This window comes from Euprymna scolopes, chromosome 5 (assembly GCF_053919585.1).
Source record: "Euprymna scolopes isolate OS-2025 chromosome 5, ASM5391958v1, whole genome shotgun sequence".
Classification (NCBI taxonomy): domain Eukaryota; kingdom Metazoa; phylum Mollusca; class Cephalopoda; order Sepiida; family Sepiolidae; genus Euprymna; species Euprymna scolopes.
The window spans coordinates 141,373,192-141,390,236 of record NC_136486.1 but is presented as its reverse complement, the minus strand read 5'-3'; the positions used below and the strand labels follow the sequence as shown (position 1 = coordinate 141,390,236).

The 17,045-nt window shown below is 30.4% G+C and overlaps 1 protein-coding gene across 1 annotated transcript in view; it reads right to left on the bottom strand.

Annotated features, from left to right (window-relative positions):
- Positions 1–17,045, bottom strand: part of LOC145276640 (uncharacterized) — a 748,502-nt gene that overhangs the window by 54,521 nt on the left and 676,936 nt on the right. The window lies entirely within an intron of this gene.

Sequence of the window (17,045 nt, the reverse complement as noted above, 5' to 3'; positions counted from 1 at the left end):
TAAAAAAAAACATATTTCTATTACTTTTAAAGCAACTTTAATACTTTATTTTGGAAGTATAATCCATAAAGAAAATAAACAACCCGCTTTTAAAAGAGAAATTACGAGTTTTTTTATATTTTATTCGCAGTTTCGTGATAGGGGTGTCAAAAATTCCTACAAAAATTCTGATATATCTACTAGATTGGAGTGTTTATTCGTTGTAAACGTACTCGACAACCTATAAATGTCGACATTTCCAAGGTGAATGGTAAGCTGGACTTATGTAAAAAATAACAAAAATATATACCAAACTGACTTTTTCGTTAAAAATGGAATTATTTCCCTTTCGTTAATCATTTTTTTTAATATTTTGTGTTTTATATACATAAAGTACAGTTGCTGAATGTTACTGTTTTGATTATATTCGTTTGGGGGGGCACAATTAAAAAATTAAGAAAGATTAAAACGGAGCGAAATTTAAGTTTCCGTTCCATATTTACAACAACCGTAAAACAGCGCATACTCAGCAAGTTTTATCATAATTTATAAGCATAGTGTTGAAACACTAAATCAACATTTTATTTATTTTTCTGCATAATTAATGATGGAAGTATTTTTCTATTTATTTTCTGAACATCTGTTAAAAAAATAATTTGTACATTCTCATGAAAAAAAGAATCAAACTTTTCTCTACATTCACATAACTATTTACATTGTTCATGTAAAGCATTCATCTGTTCTATTTATAATAAAAATTCTGTTTTCAAAGAGAAACGTTTACTGCCAAATTTCTTTTTAAAAAACGTGCAAGTTTTCCTGAAAAAAAAACTTTCACGTAACAATTTATGCTAAAAAATTATTATTTGGGGGGGGGGAATAACTTTTATTGATTAAAAAAAATCAAAAAAATAATAAAAGTAAATAAACGAACAAAATGCAATTTTTCTTGAGGAATGTGTTCCATTTTAACAAACTGAGCCACAGCAACGCGTGGCCGGGTACAGCTAGTATATATATATATATATATATATATATATATATATATATATATATATATATATATATATATATATATATATATATATATTAATTTTGAGGGAATTAAACGAGTTTTTTATGTATTAGTAAATGTATTAATACTATTAAAAGAAAACACTTATCGTCGAAATGTATATATACAATAAGCTCGATAGGGGTAGATATCCTAGAACTATTTGAATACTGAGTAAAATGATTCATAATTCTGAATAGAAAATCATTTCCAAATGAAAAAAATCAAACAAAATCAATAGTTTTACATTTTAGAAACGATGTGTTATTGAAATAGACAATATGTCTTGAAGAATAATTTGATAAAAAGATTTTTTTTTATACTTAAACAAAGTCTCCTCATCAGCTAAAAAGTGGAGAGGGTCAAAGACACAAAAATTTTTTGTATTAAGGCAAATATTCCTGGAAATATTTTTAAAAAATAATAAAGAAAAACATACTACTTCTTTTCATGTTGATAAATAAAATAAAAATAAAAATAGGGTTGAAAAGTAAGAGAAATATTTGTAATATTTCTAATAAAAAGATCCTAAATGGAATTATCCCCAAGATAAAATCCGTAATAAAATAGCCACTAAGGCAATCCTCCACTCAGGTCACTGATTGGTTTTCAAACATTCACAATAAAAAGAATCTTAAATTTCTTTCTTTCGATATTGTATCCTATTACCAATCGATATCACCAATCCTATTAAATAAGTCCCTCCTAATGGCACGTAACATAATAAATCTAATACTATTAGCTAGAAAATCTATAATAACCTTTGACAACTAATATTGGACCAGAAACAATACCACTGGCAATTTCAACGTTTTAATGGGTTCGACCGACTCAGCTCAGGTCAGTGATCTGGTTGGACATTTCCTCTTAAGTGAAATTCATGATATACTCCGCAAGCAATTCAGATTAAAGAGGGGCCTTTACAGAGATGATGCACGTAACAAACTCCACAAATAAAAAATACGAAAAAACAATTAAATACGTACATAATTTCTTTAAAAATTATGGATTTACTATAAAATTCGACCCCAATAAAAAAGTTAATTTCTTGGATGTAACTTTAAATCTTGACAACTCTACTTTTGAACGCTATCAAAAACCAAACCTATATTTAATAAACACACAAAATATTACTATGAGGTCCTTAAAAACTCAACAGACAAATCGCAAATTAAACACCAAAATAAAACTAATAAAAACATAAATTGCATAGAAAATTGCAATGATTATAATAAACCTAGTAAAACTATAATTACCTATAATATGGCCATGTCACCTCACAAACGAATGGCAAAAATAATCTGAACACCATGCAAAACCAAATTAAACCAAAAGCATTAGCCACTAACACAAAGGAACCCCAACACAAAATCATTAAGCTTTTACCCTATGGTTTAAGCCTCCATACTCTAAAATTCTTAAAACAGACTTCGCCAGAGAATTTTTTAAAATATTAGGAAGAAAATTTAAAGCCCGTCATAGGTACAGTAACATCTTAAACAAAAACACGATCAAATAATCAATAATGCCAAATCTACATAAAAAATAATCAGTTCCAACAATAAGAAAATTAGAAGAAACAAAATACAAATATGCAAACTATGGTAGGCTGTAACTGTAGAAGAAAAAGATAAATGTCTTTTACAAGGTACCTTCAAAGTAAAAAGCGTGATTTATAGCTTCACAGTATCAAAAAAAAAACAAATATAAATTATAATAATAGTAACCTTATCAATTCTTTCATACAGAGTAATTCCAGCACACAATTAATCAATGACAACACCTCCATTAACCAATCTACCAATCAAATACAACCAAACGAATCACATATCAATATCACTCTAAATCTAGCTGAACACTATTATTATAAATATACTAAATAAAATACAATTTACTTTGGGTCCACATCTGGACTTATTAAACAGAGAATCTCCACACATAACCACCCCTTTAAAAATATATCATTGATAAACCAGAGAGCTTTATCAAAATATATTTAGAACCTTAATGATGGAAATATTCCCTTCAATTTTAAATGGAAAATACTAGGATCTTATAAAGCGTACATGCCGAGTGATAGATTATGTGCCCTTTGTATGAAGCCCTTAGTATATTAAATATAATAACAGGAAATCTATTCTCTTCAACTTAAAAGAAGAAATTCTTACGGGATGCATTCATAAGCGTGAGTTTAAATTCGACAAGTTTAAACCACCATAAATCATGAGATTTTCTGATTACTAATCTATTTTAAACAGTTATAATCTATAATTCAATAAATATTATTATTATTATTATTATTATTATTATTTTACATAGTATTTTATTACTATTATTTTCTAATTTTATTTTTATTTTATTATCAACATTTTTTATTCCTCTATTATATCAAAAAATTGTACTCTAATAGAAACATTTACAAGGTAGTAAACATTTCTTAACGTCTCTTGATATATAGAACTTGTTCGGTAAACTACAGGCACAATCTGTACATTAAGACTTCTTTTAGTGTTATTTTAAATTTATATGTATTTTTTATTAATATTAGCACTATAACTATTATAATTACTATTTTAAATATTAGTATTTAATTACTACCACAAAGATTAAGATCATTAATATTATGGACCTTATTATGCTTAATATGTTTAAACCATAAATAAATAATTCAATTCATAAATAATTAGTATTTATCTCTCTTTGTCTGATAAAGTTGTTTTCTTTTTATATTAATTTATTTATTGTGGACTACTATTCTCATCTTTATTAGTAAATATTATGAGATTTGAAATCGACAGTAGTGATATGGTTTTGATCTCCTGTAATGCACATTATATACACAGGCACACACAGACACACACGCACGCAAAAGACATATACACATACAGTGCCAAATACGTCTAATTTATTACATCATGGGGTCTAATATCAAATCAGCTTTATTGATTATCAAATAATTGCATAATAGATTAAACATTCTATAAACAAAATAAAAGAATCTCTTGACAATCATTGCCATAAATGGTATAATCGAAATGTAATTTGATATTTATATTATTTTCATTTTCCTAATTCTCCATGCCAATTGTATTTCGTTTCCTTTGTTTGATCACATTATATCATACCAATCATTATAGATAAACCAGACAACATTTTTTATTCCTCTATTATATAAAAAAATTGTGCTCTAATAGAAACATTTACAAGGTAGTAAACAGTTCTTAACGTCTCTTAATATATAGAACTTGTTCGGTAAACAACAGGCACAATATGTACATTAAGAATTCATCAGTCATTAACGCTTGATAAATGTAATATATGTTTAGGGAAATTGACTCATTTCGAACTATCAACAAGCTTAACTACTTTAAAAAAAAAAGGAACGTTGGATTAATAATTTAAGAAATACATTCCTAGCAAGTAAATTAGATGTCCTTAACGAGAATTGAAGTCAAAACGTTGATATTAAAAGTTCTGTGTTCTACTAAGTGATATTCTTACAAGTACATCTTTAAAAATACCTTAATATTATAGCTTTGTCATAACATAATTAATATAAAATCTGCGTCATATTGCAAAACATTGATTCAAACTTTAGCTATAAAGAAAAACAAATGTATTTGTACATATTGTCAATAGCGTTTGAAATTCTTTAAAAAGTCCAAAACAATTTGTTTTTCTTCAACAACGTGTTGCCTGAGGTTTTTGTTCATTCTTTAGATACAGCAAAAGTATGCGATCGAAGGAAACATAAAATTTATACACACGTACGTGTGTATAAATATAGACACTCAAATACCGTTGTGTTGCTGTACATTAGGTTTTCAGTGTTGCTAGATATAGTTAGTATTTTTTAAATTGATTTTTTAAACATGATCGTTTGTACTGTAGTCCGCATTATTTTCTTACGAATTTTTACCAGCAAAATAAGCTGAATTATACATCTTTGTATTTGCACGCATTACTGCTTACAGAAAGAACTCTGTTATAATAACTTTTAGTGATGCTTTATACTAAGTGATAACCGTTACGTTTTACTAACAAACCGTCTACAGGTATAGTTGATCTATATTACTGCAATGAAGTGATAAAATAAGCACATTATATAAAGGAATATAATAATGTACAATTAGCAATAAGTTTGTAAATTGATGTACCATTTCTTCCAAACATTTTTGTAGCCCGGGGACACACCACCTCGAGCAAAGAGTTAATATCTCTTACATTTTTGCTTTTCATTGAAATGTTATCTTTTATAGCATGCAAGTTTAGCTTGCATAAAGCACTGATTTTAGATACCATAAACATAATCTAAAGAGAGTTTTGATTATAATTTAACTAGCCTTCGTCGACAAATTCGTTTTGATCGATACTATATCATTCAAATATATGCAAATATGATTTCAAAAATCCAATGGACCATACTACCTAACAGAATTGTTTGTGACAGCAAGGTAATGACTAAAATTCCAAACATTTATTGATGCAAATAAATTATTAACTATTTCTGTCTTGAACAGAGTTATCACAAAACTCACCGAAAGATGCTTATTAAAACATTATGAGACGTTACCGCTACATCAGTAATATGACGCTTTTATTCATGATTAGGAAGATGTGCCGAATTCTCGCTAATAACATTTTGACACTTCGTAGACCTAACGTTATGAATAGAAAAGAAATCTTCGTGAAATTAAAGTACAGTGTAATCCGGGTATAAAATACCTCAACATAAGACAAACAGATATAAGAGAGATTTTCTGTGGAACCAAATTAGAGCCTATTAAATGTACAGTGTAACCTGGATATTAAGAACCCAGGATATACGTGTAACTTAGATATAAGAGAGTTGTAGGGACTCGAGAAGAAGTATCTAATATCCGGGTTACACTGATTGCTAAAAATACGATGATTATACTTAGAAAATGGAGTGAAGAGAAATTTAGTAGGTTATGTACTTATTTGCAACAATTACTTTTACCTAATTAGTATGTAATGTGAAAGGATGCACCAAAGGCTTATATAATAAAAGAAATGTAACTTTTCAAAGGCAGCAGACAGTGGGCTTTTTGTGCCAGATTTAGTTCTGTCAGTATTACTCATAACTTTTTTGCATAAAAACTTCAAGACTTTTAAATGTCAACCCTGTGTACTGCTTTCTCGACTTTATTAATATGCCGACATCCATGTGTTAATGTGGACATATATCTCGACCCTCATGTGGGCATGTTTCTTAATTCGCAGTAGATTTTTCATCTAAGTAACAATTTGCCTTTTTTATGTTTATACAGGGTGTCCCAAAAGAATCTGACGGATTCGTAACTTAAATTCAATTGAAAGTACCTCTCTATGATAGATATCGACTCTTTGAGTGTGTAATGACTCATGATAACTTTAGTAGAGTTAATCTACATGTTCTAAAATGTTTTTTCGCTAGTTTGATGCTTCTATTGTTCTATCTTATATTTCATCAATTACTATCACAGTAGTTCTCGTCGTGTCATTTTTTCCCAAAGGAATAAACACTTATCAAGACCCGACAGTCACTCGAGGATAAGTGCACGTTGGTCAGAGAGACAGTAGCGTATTAATCGTTAGTCGTAGAAACTTGGTATACTTTGATGAGTGAATAGGACGAATCGGCAAGAATTTATTTACATTGGAGTTTAAAATGATTATGTGAAAATCAACTGGAAACCAGCCCAGCGGAGCAGAATATCACACCAGGGCAGTTTAAGTAAAGACGCTTTGTTCATGGGATCTGTGTCCAGATTTAGGCATAGATACTGAATCGATGAAAGTGTAAATAGTGGTTCTAGCTAGACAAGTGTTTCTTGTAAATGCTTGGCACCGAGAGACCATACATCGAAGCTCAGACGAGTGCCTGCCAGAAAAAATAACGATAGAACAGAGATAAAAGTATGTGAATATCTTAGTGAAGCACATACTCTTAATTATTATTTCGTCTTGAATCAAATTAATAAAACATTTCTAAATTGTAAACAGTCACGTCTGAAATCATAATTTTCAACAAAGAAGTTAATGTTATTTATAGTATGCGCCAAATATTCCAGGGCATAATCTGGCAACTGATAATGTTTAACTTGTATCCATAAGACATTTTAGTGTTTAAGAGGCACACATACCTTCGAATGAACTCGTCCAAACCAAATAAATACGACTACCAAAATCCAACTATTCGGCTTGATATCCGCAGCTTTTTATTCTTTTTTACGAACTTTTGACTATGAGGATTAGTGAATAAAAACCCTTTAATAATTGAAGAAAAATAGTTTAATGTAATTTATCATCTCAACAATAATGTTAATAATTAATTTCGAATTTCGATTACTATTATTATTATTATTATTATTATTAATATTATTATCATAAATGTGCAATCTGAAGCTTTATATGCTAAACATTTGTAAAAGAAACAGTTACATTACTTTGCATTTGTCTTCAGAAACATATGTCTACATTTATTGTACAACCAAAAAATATTACATTTTATCTGATATGTCTCCTACTCCAAAAGACGTCTTTCATAACAAAGTTACAATCACTTTCCCTACCTATATCATCTTTACCGGCAAACTCGTTTACATGCTTTTTTTAATACTATATAAATCATTTTGAAACACTATCAACACCCCGAAATTATTTCATTTTAACTTCTTTGTTCGCTTCTATGAAATCGTTATTATTTATTTTTGATATGCTTTAAACCTTCGCCGGAATATGATTGAACATTTGTACATAAGTAAGTTTCCTGCTTTCTATGCATAAATAACTTAATTTTTAAATAGTCATATCAATATTGTACAATTTTCTTTTGAATACATACATATATACATACCTGTGATTAACTATAACTTTACTACATTTATTTCTTTATGCACACAAAACACAATTAGTTTTAAACTGCACCTACTATCTTAAAAAATGTTTACATGTATGAGTATATCAACTTAGACACGAAATACTTATCTAACACTACAATATTCATTCTTTTTTTATTTTGCATATCTGATTTAATGCTTCTAAGTATGTGAGTCCATTTATGTTTTTAAATTTATAAACAGGTTTCCCGACTGAGATTGTCGGACTGACTTCCTCATCTTGGTTGTTAGAGTTACAACGTTTCGGCCGTTGTGCCCTCCGGCCTTCATCAGGTGTTTTGTATCGAACTGGGGAACAGACAATTACTAGGTTTCCCGACATCTGGGCATACATAAAAAATATCAATTCAAAATTTGAGAAAAGTATCTGCAAAAATTACTTCAATCAGCACATTTTCTGTGCATTTAATCAAAAACGAAACTATTCCCATTAATATTCATGCAAAACAAAACAATTCGAGTATGACTTCAGGCTCACTATCTATATATATATTTATATATATGTGTGTATATTATGATTTCAGGCTAACAACCTATCTATATATCTATAAAAGTGAAAATGTCTGTATGTCTGTTCATTTCCCTACCAAATAACTCATAAGTAATGTCAAGTTTCGGTCTACAGAGTCGACATTTAGCATAAGGATTATTGAGATTAGGGAAAAATTTTTTAATCGGTTTTCGGCCAGAAATTTGGCTGTTAAGGGGTCAACGTTCAACTATTTGACCTTTGAGAACTGTACCAAATTCCTCCGATAATTTTGGGTCTAAATACTTGGAATCTTAGAGACAGGTTCCTTGGACATGGATCTAACTTTAAAATTGGATTTAGAACCCAACCAATAAATGTTATGGGGTACAAAACTGGAGTCAAAGTTAAAAAATTAACCTTTGCGGTCGCTACAAAATTACTCCGCTAATTTTTGCTCTAAATATTTGAAATTTTACATAAAGTGTATTCAGGCATAGGGCAAGCTTTTTAATCGGCTTTTGGCCGAAAATATGGCTACCAAGGGGTCAAGGTTCAAAAGATTTTACTTTTGCGGTCTCTAGCAAACTATTAAGTCAATTGTGGGTTCTAAACATTTTAATTATGCATAAAGAGTATTCAGACATGCAGCAGGATTTTTAATTAATTTTTGGGAGAATGTTTCGCTACCAAGAGGTTGACCTTCTATTAAACTCCTCCGACAATTTTTGGTCTAAAGACTTGAAATATTAGATGTAGGTTACTTGGACATGGGTCAAACATTTTAATTTAATTTGAGTCCAAAACAATATTTGTTAAGGTGTCAGAATTGGGGTCAAAGTTTAAAAAAGTTGATGGCTATGGTCTCTACAAACATTTTTCTATGGTAGTTAAGGAAGCCTATTATATATTCACACTTTTTAATATATACATATGCACATGAAGTTATGAACAGTACATAGGGCCCGAGCAAAGCCGGGCGGAACTGCTAGTATATATATATATATATATATATATATATATATATATATATATATATATATATATATATATTGCAGAAAAGCGTAGAGTATAATTATTATTGGTTTGTATCTCACGGGTCCATCTGTCGACGTGTATTTTGCTTGTATCTTATTAAAATAATTATTAAATACAGCTTCAGACAAAGTGCCGCTCAGGAATATTGTCGATTTATTTTAAATCAAATAGATTGTTGACGTATTTTTCTGTTTCCTTCTGAATCAGTTGTCATTTTTAATTATATTGTTTATAAATAAATATCATTGCTCATATTTTATCCGACAGTATGACAGCTTAATATAAAAATTAAGATATTAAAGCGTCATTCGTTATCAATACTAAATAAAGTTTTCAAGTTGTCCATAAGTTACTCGAGAGAATTAACGTATTGACAAAATCGTAAACAAATTTGTGGAAATGAACGATGCCAATTATTTGTATTAAGCTCGTTAGTGAACCTTACACACACACACACACTCACACACACATACACACACAAGTTAATCACATTTCTACAAACACTTATAGAAAATGGTACTCTTTCTAAGACAAGCACTTACTCTTCCCTACAAATATTTTTATAACTACAATATAAATCGAGTCCTGTTTATTTCACTATAATGTGGAACGATGAATTTGTTGGTTAAAGAAAACAATATTACACCTTAGTTTTAAAATTTTAATTGAAAAGTCAATTTAGTTAACATGATACGACCGTGGTCACCGGCAAAATGTATTTTTTTATCAGACTGTTGGAGGGTTTATAACAAAGTGGGAGGAGAGGGTATCACCATTTGACGGTGAACCACAGCCTGAATTTTGTTGATCCCATAACACAGGCACCCACAAAACATGTGGAGCGGATGTGGAAGGAAGCCAAGCAACGAAATAAACGAGAATGCGATACCAACCGGGAACATTTGAACACATATCTTATTGAGTTTATGTGGAGGCAAAAGTTTGGTAGGCAGCCTTTTGACTCCATATTAACTCATATAGCCGAAAGCTACCCGGTTGGTAAGTTGGTTGGTTGGTTTTTGTTTTACGACATATCAACCCTTTTTGGGTTATTTAATGCCGAATCCAAAGATTTGGAAGAAAATATTTTTTTAATAGAATATATTTGTTGTTTTCACGTCGGTTTCTATTTAACCCATAGTTGGGACCCTAACAGGTACTACCACTCTGGGTCAGAGTGGACCTGGGAGCAATGGTAATTAAAGGGTGGCTCCACACTCCCCAAAGCCCACAAGCTAAGGTCTCACCACTGGATATAGTTTAAGGTCATATCCAGGACCCTCGGTTGGTAAGGAGGAGCTTCCTATCACAACCGCTACCTCTTCTCCGTCTAATTTGTCGTGTGAAGCCCTCCAAAAGTCTGAGGAAACTATATCCTCCTGAAAATAAAATCTGTATATATCACGCAGGGATTCTGGTAAAAAAAAAATCCTTGTTTCTGGCAAAAAGGGGGGAAATTCTTGTTTCTGCCCCCCCAAATCTAAAAATAATCCTTGTTCCTGCCCCCCAAATGTTTTTAGTGTCTTTTTGTTAGGCTTTTTTTACGTGTTTAACAAATAAAAAATATGTTTTTCTTCGTTAAAAACTAAAACAAAAAAGGTTCATAAAATGGAAACAATTTTGTTTCGTTAATAACTGAAAAAAAAAAAAGAAAAATACTATTATTTAAAAAACAACTGGCTTTATATGTATTTATTTTGCAAACAGAGAAAAATTCAAACAATAAAACTAATTAAAAAAATGAACGGAAGGCTTTTGGCTTTTTACTTATTTATTTTTGGATGTTTCTACATTTTACAATTTCATTTTACAGTTATTTTTGTAGCGTTGTTTTTATTTTATCGGAAACGCTCGGTTTTATCCCGCTATTGACGTCATGCACCGAACAAAACCGAGAAAATGTAATAAATAATTGGCAGTGTACTTTTTCACCACGGACTCGACACAGAGCAAAACATCGAGCAAGGTGATAGTTGAAAATATCACTATATAGAGTAATATATAATAAGCTGCCATTTTGAAAATCGGTGTTTCTCTTCGAAAATTGAAATTTGTCAGGTTTGCTTCTGCAGTCATCTTAAAAACTGACAGTCATCTTTAATTTTCTGATCGCTAACGTTCTTTTCTTAAAATGTACGTTCTGAACGTCATCTGTGCCAATTTTGGTGCTTGTATAACTAACTGAAAGATTCTTATGGAATATTGGGATAACCTGCCCCACTATATGTAGTATATTGACGTTGCATTCTGTAGGTGTTCAGCATAAATGGAAATGCTCTTTTGATAAAACTGCAAAATTATTTATCTAAGCTAGCAGGGGTGCCCGGTGTAACCCACTTGTAAAATACGCTTAAATATTAGATTTTAATTCTTGCAGATTTCGTATGAATCTTTCTAGAGTTAATGTTCTATCTATTTTTATATATTATAAAGTTGCGATTTCACAAATAAAAAATATATTCATGTAGTGAATAAGCTGGAATCGAAACCGACACAAAATCTCATGAATATATATATATATATGTATATATATATATATATATATATATATATATGTATATATATATATATAACTTGAGTTCCTTCAGCGATATTCGAATCCGAAACAAAAACGTGTGAAGAATTTTTGATTAATTAATTTCCACCAGGTATAATCGAAACCGAAACCAACACTTATGAAATATTTTTTGTAAAATTATTCATAAAATAAAGAAATGACTTGAGTGTCATCAGCTATAATCAAAACCGAAACCAAAATTCTTGGTAAAATTAATTATAACAAGAATTGAAGTCCATAACAATAATGACTCGAATGTAAACGTGACACAGAAAAACTCGGGTGAAAGCGTGACAGAAAATAAATAACACGCATGCTGTCGTATTAATATATAGATGATACAACGTTCTTTTCCTGACGTCTAAGTACGATAAAATGTTTAGCTAAATATGTTTTGTTATTTATTATTAATATCTGTCAATATATATTTAGGAATTTTGCACACAATTTGTAATTTGACATGCGATCTTTTACATTATAATTTTCATAATGTCCGAAAAGCGATCGTATAAACGATGTAAAGCAAGAACGTTTAACTGCGTGCTTTGAAAGTCAGATTTTCCTGTCAAAATCTCAATCATAAGTTTGAACAATAAATATGACCACGAGTGAAAAATAAACTAATAGTTTGACAACGTCGAGCAATGCAATTTATAATATATCTAATGATTGTTTGTCCATTTTATTATACTCGAAATGAAATCCATTAGTTTAATGTAAATGCGATTCGCATAACGTAACTGAAATAAAACGAGATATGTGTAAAAAAAAACAATGTTCACCTTTTTGTTCCCGTCCTCCAAGTTGGAAAGATGAAATAAATTAAAAATAAAAATTATATATCAAATACAGGCATTGGGAAATAAAACAATGCAAATATGACTATAAAACTTATAAGAACATACGACCAAGCATCAGAAGTCTATGATTTATGACACTCATTCTGAAAATAAATAATGTTTTAAATATATGAACACATGTTTTGATTAAATAGAATAAACATATTAAAAACAGAATAAATTAATGCAGTATGGATCTCAATTCATAACAGATCACAAAAATGTCTAAAAACAAAACATAAACAAAATTAATGTTATTACAAAGAAAAGAAAAGCCTCGTATACTTGACTCTAAAGTGTTGATGAATTATGAAAACGTGAGTGGTATAATTCAAACTAGCGACGTTTTGTGGTTCAAAAAATATGTTTCTTTATAGCCATCAACATTCTTAATTAACTTTTGCAAGCGATAAGTGACGGCGGTGCACGGGTATCAAGAGCCCGCTTTATTCTAAGAGGATTGCTCCAAACGTAAAGCGTACTTTTTTAACTAAAAAATATTTAAACTGCTCCGAAGACGTGATGGATTGAATAATACAAGCGACCTTTGGTGCTCCAGGATTTGGTATTCTACATAATAACCACGATGCTCATTGTACTTTTGTCAGGAATCCAATAATGTATATCTGCTTTTGCCACACGTTTATCACAGGATGCTTTCTCAGACAGTCAATATGTGCAACAGAGGGATGAATGTTTTACTTTATGAAAGCATAAGTTCAGTTATTATAACAACACAATTTGCCATCCCATCTGAGTCATTCAGGCGAAATAAATAATAGCAGGCTTAATTTTGAGAACGCCCCTCGTATTTATAATATTTACAACATTTCGTCGATGGGACAGAGGCTGAAGCTTAGATGCCAGTACAGGGCCTATCAGGTGTGCGACTCTCTTTTGAACCTTGTCTGGAAGCGAGAGACTAGTAGCAGATGCACCAGCCCAAATGTGCAACAATACTCCATACATGAGCGAATGGTGGCCTTATAGAGGTGCAGGATACTTTCAGGTGTTAGTAGCTTTCTAGCACGATAGAGAGAGCCTACCTTTTTCGCAGCGGCCCTGGCAATGTTTTCAATATAATTGTTCCAACTCATGGTTCCTGTGAACGTTAAGCCAATCAGTTTGAAAGATGTACTCTCAGACAGGGAGTCACTGGCCATTTCTATTTGTGGCAGAGAAGTTTTTTGTAATTATTGAAGGAAACCAGTTTAGTCTTGGCAACATTGAATGTAACCATCGATTTATGTCCCCATTCCACTACAGATTGAAGGTCATCCTCTAGTGTTTTTGCCATTTTTTTAGTTATGTCTTCATTTGTTTTCCTGTCAAAGCTGTCAATTATACCAAGTCCTTCCAATCTCTATAATATCGGTCATCATCTTATATATTATCTCTGGTAAATGGTCTTTAATATCATTTTAATAAGTCATTAATGTATTAAACATATTCAATCATTTTAGTTAGTAATTCACGTTATTGTAAGATATATTCGAATAAGATTTCAAACACAAAGAGTCTCCCAATTGCACGAAAAGAATATCATCTCTGCTGACAATTTTCTTACCATTTATTAACTGTTGAAGACAATATGATTTCAATGGAAATAGCAGAGAATCTAATTTCAAAGGTTTTATTTGTGTCCTCCTACAAATAACATAATTATGACGAAATCATTTTTATTAATATCATTTCTTTCCTATGTATATATTTGATTTATGTTTTATGTTTCATATCTTGTACTTGAAAGATTTGTGATATTTTAAATATAATAACTTATTTTTTTACAGTTTTTAACTGCACTTTATTTTTTCTCATATAACTTCGATAATAATAAAACATTAATAAAAGATTTCTTATAATAATTTGACACTATTTATTATGCGTTTAATCACTTTTTGTTTCTAAATTATTAAAATAAAATGTCTTCTAATGAATTTTTTAATATTTTTGTTTTACAATTCTCTTTCTGAATTATTATTTTTAAGTTTTTAGTTACAAAATATTAATTTTTTTAAAAGTATTTATCATGGTTTTGATTGACATAATTTACATAATGTTCACAGTTTATACTGGATGAGAATACAACATTATTTTTAATATATTAATCAGATAATATAGTAAATATATCTCAGGATTTGTTGCGTCAAAGCTAGGACGAATCATTTTAGATTTTTGCTTGTTTTTCCTCAGTGTAGACAGAATTCCGCAACTCATAAACAGAATATTGGTGGATTTTCAATACCCTTTAGCCAATACGGAACCGGCAAGTTTATTGCATTTTTATCTGGTTTAGAACATGACACATTTGAGATCCTGTAATGATCGTGTATTATTACCCTATCATCTCGGATAATTGGTAAATTGAGAATACAACGTGCAAAATTACAACGCTTGATCACGAAGATGCAACATTAAATTTACAAATTAGAGTAATACAAAACGATCTTACAATAAACTACAGATATTTTAAATAACAATTGCAATCATTTATTTATGTAGAAATATGACAAAAATCTCTAGAGTGTTGGTTGCTCAAATGTAACCAAAAAATACTAACTTTATAATCACTGTTACCGTTGAAATATAGAGGTAACATTGCTCGCAGTTTAAAAAAATTATTAAAAAATCTTGCGACAGTGTTTCAAATCATAATATAGCAATTGGATTAAACGACTTTAGATGGCTTTAGACTAAAACGTCTGGGTTGGTGCAATAGTTTAAAACCATACTCATTCAGGATGAAAATCAGCAAACAAGTTTGAGATTTATAGACTCCACACACAAAAAGGACACTCCTCTCCTTTTATCACAAATATCGCCCATGGAATGTGAGAAGTAAATAACAAATTAAGAAATGTGAAAATTTAATGTTGCCGAGGGTAACCCATATGATAGCTGGTGCACATGCAGTTCACCAGAGGAAACGCCTAGGCACAGTGTTTAATATGTCTGTAAAGTTCACAAAACAATTTTAATCCTTACTGGCGTCATACATTTTACTTAAATTTACATTATGACTTTATTTTTATTTACTCTCTCTCGCTCGCTCTTACAAGGAAATGCGCCATTTACTTTCATCCTCTTTTCATTTATATTCGGATTGATGTGTTCATCTTGCATATTATTTGTTACAATATTTCGAGTATGTAATCTCCGTCTTGTTTGCAATACGTCTTGTAGAACTCAAGAATCTGTACAGAATTTGGAACGAATTTTTTTATTTCATCCACGTGGATGACTTACACTAGTTCTATCATCCACGTCTAATAATAGACTTAAATCACTTGTAATTTATCGACGTATAAAGAACTGAACTTTAACCCCCAATAAGACTGTCTCTTAGATTTAATTTTACCTTTCACTTTTGTCGACTGCGCCATTAACATTTTATGTAACGAAAGTCAGTTACTCTCATGTAATGAATAAAGGCTCCCATTCCAAATTTTCTAAACATTCGATATAAACTTACCTGAATATCAATTGTTCAAATAATCTAAACTAACAGGACCCGTGGAAATTCAACAGAATTAGAAATATAGTTGATCAACAAATATTTTTTGATTAAGCTGATATTTTATCCGGATAGCACAACATTTTCTTTGGACAGAACACCCAATAAAATAATTTAAAGTCAAACTGATTAAGCAAAAACCAAATTTGCGATATATGGCCATAAAATGACCCATCTGGCAACCTTGGACAAGAATATAAGGTGGCCTCCCTTTGATGTAGTCTCGTTTTCGAATATCTAATTACAGAAATCGTAAAGCACGGACTAAGTAATGAAAGAACAAGCCGAATATTATATAGATGGTGCACATGATTCCTTATCTCAGTCATTGTTTGATTACGTCATTTACCATTTTGATGATATCTGGTGTCAATTTAAGCAAGAAATACAAGCATGTTAATAAGTCCTACGGGTATTAAGTAGTATGATATAAACATATATTTCGAGTTGTGACGTCTGCACTGGATTTTTCATTTTTTCAATTTGTTTATTTTTTTAAAACTTTTATTTCTTTAAAAAAAATATTACATTTTCACCCCAACTTTGGTGTAGGGGGCTACTATCAGGGGTAACATCTACTGGCGTACTATGTGGGGATTTGGGAAGCAAGATGTCTGTTCACGTTACACTTGAACTTCTGCACGTCAGTACAGTTGGAGAAGCAGGGAGATGGAATGGAATTTCAAAGTCTAG